A 6,337-nucleotide genomic window follows, 5' to 3' on the forward strand; every position below is an offset into this window, starting at 1 on the left:
CTCATAGACACTATGCTCAGTGAAAAAAACATCTGAGCACAAGAGTACATACTGTATGGTTCCACTTAAAGGTCAAGAACAACAAAATTCATTGATGATGACAGAAATTAAAATCGTGATTTCTAGCTGGGAGTGGTGGCTCATACCTGTAATCCCAGCTGCTTGGGAGGCTGAGGCAGGAGAATGGCTTGAACCCGGGAGGCGGAGGTTGTAATGAGCTGAGATCACACCAGTGCACTCCAGCCTGGGTGGACAGAGCAAGACTCCGTCTCGAAAAATAAAAAAAAAAATCTTGGTTTCTTCTGGCAAGGGCGGCTGTAGACTGGAACCGGCACAAGGAGCCTTTTTGAGGAGCAAGAAATGTTAAACAATCTAGATTTTGCCAGGCTCGGTGGCTCACCGAGTGAGCTGTAATCCCAGCACTTCAGGAGGCCGAGGGGGGCGGATGACCTGAGGTTAGGAGTTCGAGACCAGCCTGACTAATATGGAGAAACCCCCATCTCTGCTAAAAATACAAAATTAGCCAGGCGTAGTGGTGCGTGCCTGTAATCCCAGCTACTCGGGAGGCTGAGGCAGGACAATCACTTGAACCCGGGAGGCGGAGGTTGCGGTGAGCTGATGGCGCCATTGCACTCCAGCCTGGGCGACAGTGCAAGACTCCATCTCAAAAAAAAAAAAAAAAATGAGCTGGGCATGGTGGTGAAAAAAAAAAAAAAAAATCTAGATCTTGATCTGGTTAATGGTTATGCCTGTGAATACAGATATAAATATTCACCCAACTGTAAACTCCATATTAGTGCATTTTTATCTGGTTTATTGTATATGTACTTCAGTAAAGAAGAAAAAAAAAGACAAAAATAAAGGACGGAAGAACTCACCCTCAATTCTATCACCACTAGAAAACAATGTTTTTTTTCTTGAAATGTTTCCATTCTAACCGCCCCAGCACTACGAAGAGGTGCAGTTTTGTAATTGGAACGTCTGATGAGCATCTGATGAGTGGACCCAGAGCTTATCCCCTCATGTCGAGTTGATGATGGTATTTCAGCTTCTAGACTTGAGCAAGATGACAGTAAAGGGAAGTGGAAACCCTGGGTCACTGGCTCAGGAAGAGGGCCAGGTTTACATCAACGTTGCAACAAATCTGGTGGCTTTTTTTTTTTCCGTGTTGCTGTTTCTTTTCTTCCTCTTCATCTTTGGGTCCGTTTGCCTACTTTTCTTGGACTGATTTTCCACTCTCCCCCACTACACAGCATACTGTCTGGGGAGGAGAGGGGTCTTTACATTTTCTTCCACTCTCCTGCTTTCCCATATTTTCTCATGTGTCGCAGCGAATTCAATGGCATGTGCTAACATTTTCTTTTATGAGTCCATTCCAGGGGCTCACATCCTGTCCCCTGCGGGAGGAGCCTTCCAGTAACCCTTACAGCCGCATTCTCAGGCTTTTATCCACTCTTTTTGAAACAGTGCCTGTGACATTCCCACTCATTACAGCATGCCCCTCCCATGCCTCCAGGAAATTCTCCGTTTTCCCACCGGCTTTCTTACTCAGCAGCTATTCTGAGTCTAATGTGCTTCTTTCACCCTCAGCCTTCCTCAGGAAGACATAAAAAAGGGTAAAAAAGAACATTTATTTCTCAGGAAGGATTGGTCAGCTGACTGAGTTGTCTGAGGGTCTAAAAAGATGAGGGGGTAACTCAAAGGATAAATGCTTGAGGGGATGGATACCCCATTCTCCATGAGGTGATTATTTTCCATTGCATGCTTGCATTAAAACATCATGGACCCCATTAATATACACACCTACTATATACTCACAAAAAAAATTTTTTTAATTGTTTTTAAAGATGAAGGGGAAGGATTAGCAGAAATACCATAGGTGAAGGGGAAACAAAAGTATGTGTCTTATATGCGCCTTCCCTTTTACATTGAGTTGCTCTAGTTTCCTCGTTATTTCTGTTTCCGTAGTGTTTGGTTCATACATGGTACTTACATAAATATTTCACCAATATATGAAAAAGTGAATGCGTGAGGGAGAAAACCTGTAAGTCGTGACTGAAAAATGACAGGCTAACTGCCGCAAGATTCAGGATGCTGAGCTTTCTAAGATGATGAAAATTTCTGTGCCGATTGGGGTAGTGGCAACACTGGTGTGTGTGTGTGAGAAAAGTCGTCCACCTGCACACCTAAAAGGTTTGAATTGTACTGTGTACATTTTATACACAAAAATTGACTTTAAAAAAGACTCAGCGTGCTGCTCGGGCATAATGAAGGGAGAGTTTGTAAACATAGGAGGCTGTGTGGAAGCGTGAAATGTGAAAGGTGGAGTGTACGTGGGAAAGAAGAGGAAAAAAAAAGACCCGCAGCTAAAGAGGCAACGTGGTCGGGTGAGAGGAGGAGATGGGGATGGAGACTCACACAGCTGAGTGGGGCTAAAACGGACGTTTGAGAATTACTGGCCTAGCACAAAACACCTGCCCTTAAGGCGAAACCCTCTTAAAACCTTTGGCGGCTTTCCAGAGAAGACGCCCATTCCGGAGAATTGCAACGCTCTCTGGCAGGGTGGGAGTGGGAGGCGTTCCCGGTGTCCCCCAGCATGTGGGAGTCAGCGGGACCTGAGCCCCGCCTTCCTGCAGCAGCCGGGACGTGCCGTGTGGCACGCTACCCGCCGCGAGCGCATCCTGTCCCCCGCCCTCGGAATCCCAGCACGGGGGCCGAGTCCCGAGCTACATTCCTCCTCCTCCTTCTTCCCCACCCAAAGACTCACGCATACACACATTTTTCTTTCGTATCTGCTCTCTCAGCTTCTCTCGGGCCAATTTGGGTAAATTCGTCCAGGAGGAAGAAATAAAAATGAAAAGACTGACAGTTTAAAGGCATGTGGAGGGCTTAGAAGAAAAAGACGAGTGCAAGAAAGGGGGAGCGCGGCCGGCCGCGGTGGCTCACGCCTGTCATCCCAGCACTTTGGGAGGCCTAGGAGGTCGGATCACTTGAGGTCAGGAGTTCAACACCAGCCTGGCCAACATGGTGAAACCCCGTCTCTACTAAAAATACAAAAAAATTAGCCGGACCTGGTGGCGGGCGGCTGTAATGCCAGCTACTCGGGAGGCTGAGGCGGGAGAATCGCTTGAACCCGGGAGGCGGAGGTTGCAGTGAGCCGAGATCGCGTCACTGCATTCCAGCCTGGGCAACAGAGTGAGACGCTGCCTCAAAAGAAAAAAAAAAAAAAGGAGGGCGCATACTGTTGCGGAAGGGGCACTTCTCGAGAAACAGACGAAGGGATGTTTTGAAGTAATCAAGACACCGAGAAAGACAAGATTGGGAATGGAAGAGCAGTAAGAATTAATGGAGGCGTCCAAGAATTGTAAGTCGGGCGCGGTGGCTCATGCCTGTAATCCCAGCACTTTGGGAGGCTGAGGTTAGTGGATCACCTGAGGTCAGGAGTTCGAGACCAACCTGTCCAAATGGCGAAAGCCCATCTCTACTAAAAAATACAGAAATTAGCCGGGCATGGTGGCGCGCGCCTGTAATCCCAGCTACCGAGGAGGCTGAGTCAGGAGAATAGCTTGAACCCGGGAGGTGGAGGTTGCAGTTAATCGAGCCACTGCATTTCAGGCTGGGCGACAGAGTGAGACTTTGTTTCCAAAAAAAAAAAAAAAAAAGAAGAAGAAGAAAAGCAAATGGGGAGTTTGTTTTGCACGCTTCTTGCCAGGCAGAAGAGGTGCTTGAGAGGAGAAAGAAGTGGAAAACTGCAAAGAGGGGGAAGTCTAAATCAAGGACTTTATTTTCCTTACTGTTGAGTTGTAAATACAGTCCTGCTTTGACATTTGTCTTCTCCTTTTTCTATGGCTTAAAAACAGGTGATTTGGCTGGGCATGGTGGCTCACACCTGTAATCCCAGCACTTTGGGAGGCCAAGGCAGGCGGATCACTTGAGATTACGAGTTCAAAGACCAGCCTGGTCAACATGGTGAAACCCTGTCTCTACTAAAAATACAAAAATTAGCTGGGTGTGGTGGCAGGCGACTGTAGTCCCAGCTACTCGGGAGTCTAAGGCAGGAGAATCGCTTGAACCCAGGAGGTGGAGGTTGCAGTGAGCCGAGATCGCATCATTGCACTCCAGCCTGGGAGACAGAGTGAGACTCCGTCTCAAAAGCAAAACAAAACAAAAAACAACGTGATTTATATATCATGGCGTTGTATTTATGTATTATGTAGTTTTTTTTTCTTTTGACACAGGGTCTCACCCTGTTGCCCAGACTGGAGTGCAGCAGAGCGATCAGGGCTTCACTGCAGCCTCAGACTCCTGGGTTGAAACAACCCTCCCACCTTCCTGAATACCAGCTATTGTCCCAGCTTCCTGAATACCTGGGACAATAGCTGGGACTATGGACGCAACTGTCTTGGGGCTAAATTTGTATTTTATTTGATTTTATTTTTATTTTTTAGAGACGGAGTTTCACTCTTATTGCCCAGGCTGGAGTGCAATAGCGCGATCTAGGCTTACTGCAACCTACGCCTCCCGGGTTCAATCGATTATCCTGCCTCAGCCTCCGGAGTCGCTGGGACTGCAGGCATGCACCACCACTCCTGGCTTATTTATTTATTTTTTTTTTTGAGACGGAATCTTGCTCTGTTGCCCAGGCTGGAGTGCAGTGGCACCATCTCGGCTCACTGCACCCTCCGCCTCACGGGTTCAACCGATTGTCCTGCCTCACCCTCCCGAGCAGCTGAGACTACAGGCACGTGCCACCACACTAAAACATTAAATAGGCCAGGCCTGGTGGCTCAAGCCTCTAATCTCAGCACTTTGGGAGGCCGAGATGGAAGGATCACTTGAGCTCAAGAACTCGAGTCTTGGGCTGGGCGTGGTGGCTCACGCTTGTAATCCCAGCACTTTGGGAGGCCGAGGCGGGCGGATCACGAGGTCAGGAGATCGAGACCACGGTGAAACCCCGTCTCTACTAAAAATACAAAAAAATTAGCCGGGCGTGGTGGCGGGCGCCTGTAGTCCCAGCTACTCGGAGAGGCTGAGGCAGGAGAATGGCGTGAACCCGGGAGGCGGAGCTTGCAGTGAGCCGAGATCGCGCCACTGCATTCCAGCCTGGGTGACAGAGCGAGACTCCGTCTCAAAAAAAAAAAACAAACAAAAAAAAAAACTCGAGTCTATCCTGGACAATGTATCAAGACCTCATCTCTACAAATAATGTTTTTTTTTTTTTTTTTTTTATTTTTGAGACTGAGTCTTGCTCTGTTGCCCAAGCTGGAGTGCAGTGGCGCAATCTCGGCTCACAGCAAGCTCCGCCTCCCGGGTTCACGCCATTCTCCTGCCTCAGCCTCCCAAGTAGCTGGGACTACAGGCGCCCGCCACCACGCCCGGCTAATTTTTTTGTATTTTTACTAGAGATGGGGTTTCACCGTGTTAGCCAGGATGGCCTCGATCTCCTGACCTCGTGATCCGCCCGCCTCGGCCTCCCAAAGTGCTGGGATTACAAGCGTGAGCCACCGCGCCCAGCCCAAATAATGTTAAAAATTATTAGTGGGGCATAAGTGGCATAGGCCTGTGGTCCCAGCTACTTGGGAGGCTGATATGGTTTGGCTCCATTTCCCCACACAAATGTCATCCCAAATTGTAATCCCCACCTGTTGAGGGAGGGACATGGTGGATAGTGATTGGATCATTTGGACAGTTTCCTCCATGCTGTTCTCGTGATAATGAGTGAGTTCTAACAAGATCTGATGGTTCGGCCGGGCATTGCAGCCTGGCCGACAGAGCGAGACTCCGTCTCAAAAAAAAAAAAGAAAAAAAAAGATATGATGGTTTTTTTTTTTTATTGTTGTTTTTTTTTTTTTTTTTTTTTTTGAGACAGAGTCTTACTCTGTTGCCCAGGCTGGAGTGCAGTGGCATGATCTCGGCTCGCTGCAAGCTCCGCCTCCCAGGTTCATGCCATTCTCCTGCCTCAGCCCCCCCAGTAGCTGGGACTACAGGCGCCCGCCAGCACGCCCGGCTAATTTTTTGTATTTTTTGGTAGAGACGGGGTTTCACTGTGTTAGCCAGGATGGCCTCGATCTCCTGACCTCGTGATCCGCCCGCCTCGGCCTCCCAAAGTGCTGGGATTACAAGCGTGAGCCACCGCGCCCGGCCAAGATATGATGGTTGAAGGGTGTATGGTGGTCTCCCCCCTGCCCTCTGCCACCTCTCCTGCTGCAATGTAAGGCGTGCCTTGCTTCCCATTTCACCATGATTATAAGTTTCCTGAGGCATCCCCACCCATGTGGAACTGTGAGTCAATTAAAGCTTTTTTTTTTTTTTTTCCAGAGTCTCTCTCTGTCGCCCA

This window comes from Symphalangus syndactylus, chromosome 5, assembly GCF_028878055.3.
Source record: "Symphalangus syndactylus isolate Jambi chromosome 5, NHGRI_mSymSyn1-v2.1_pri, whole genome shotgun sequence".
Taxonomy (NCBI): Eukaryota; Metazoa; Chordata; class Mammalia; order Primates; family Hylobatidae; genus Symphalangus; species Symphalangus syndactylus.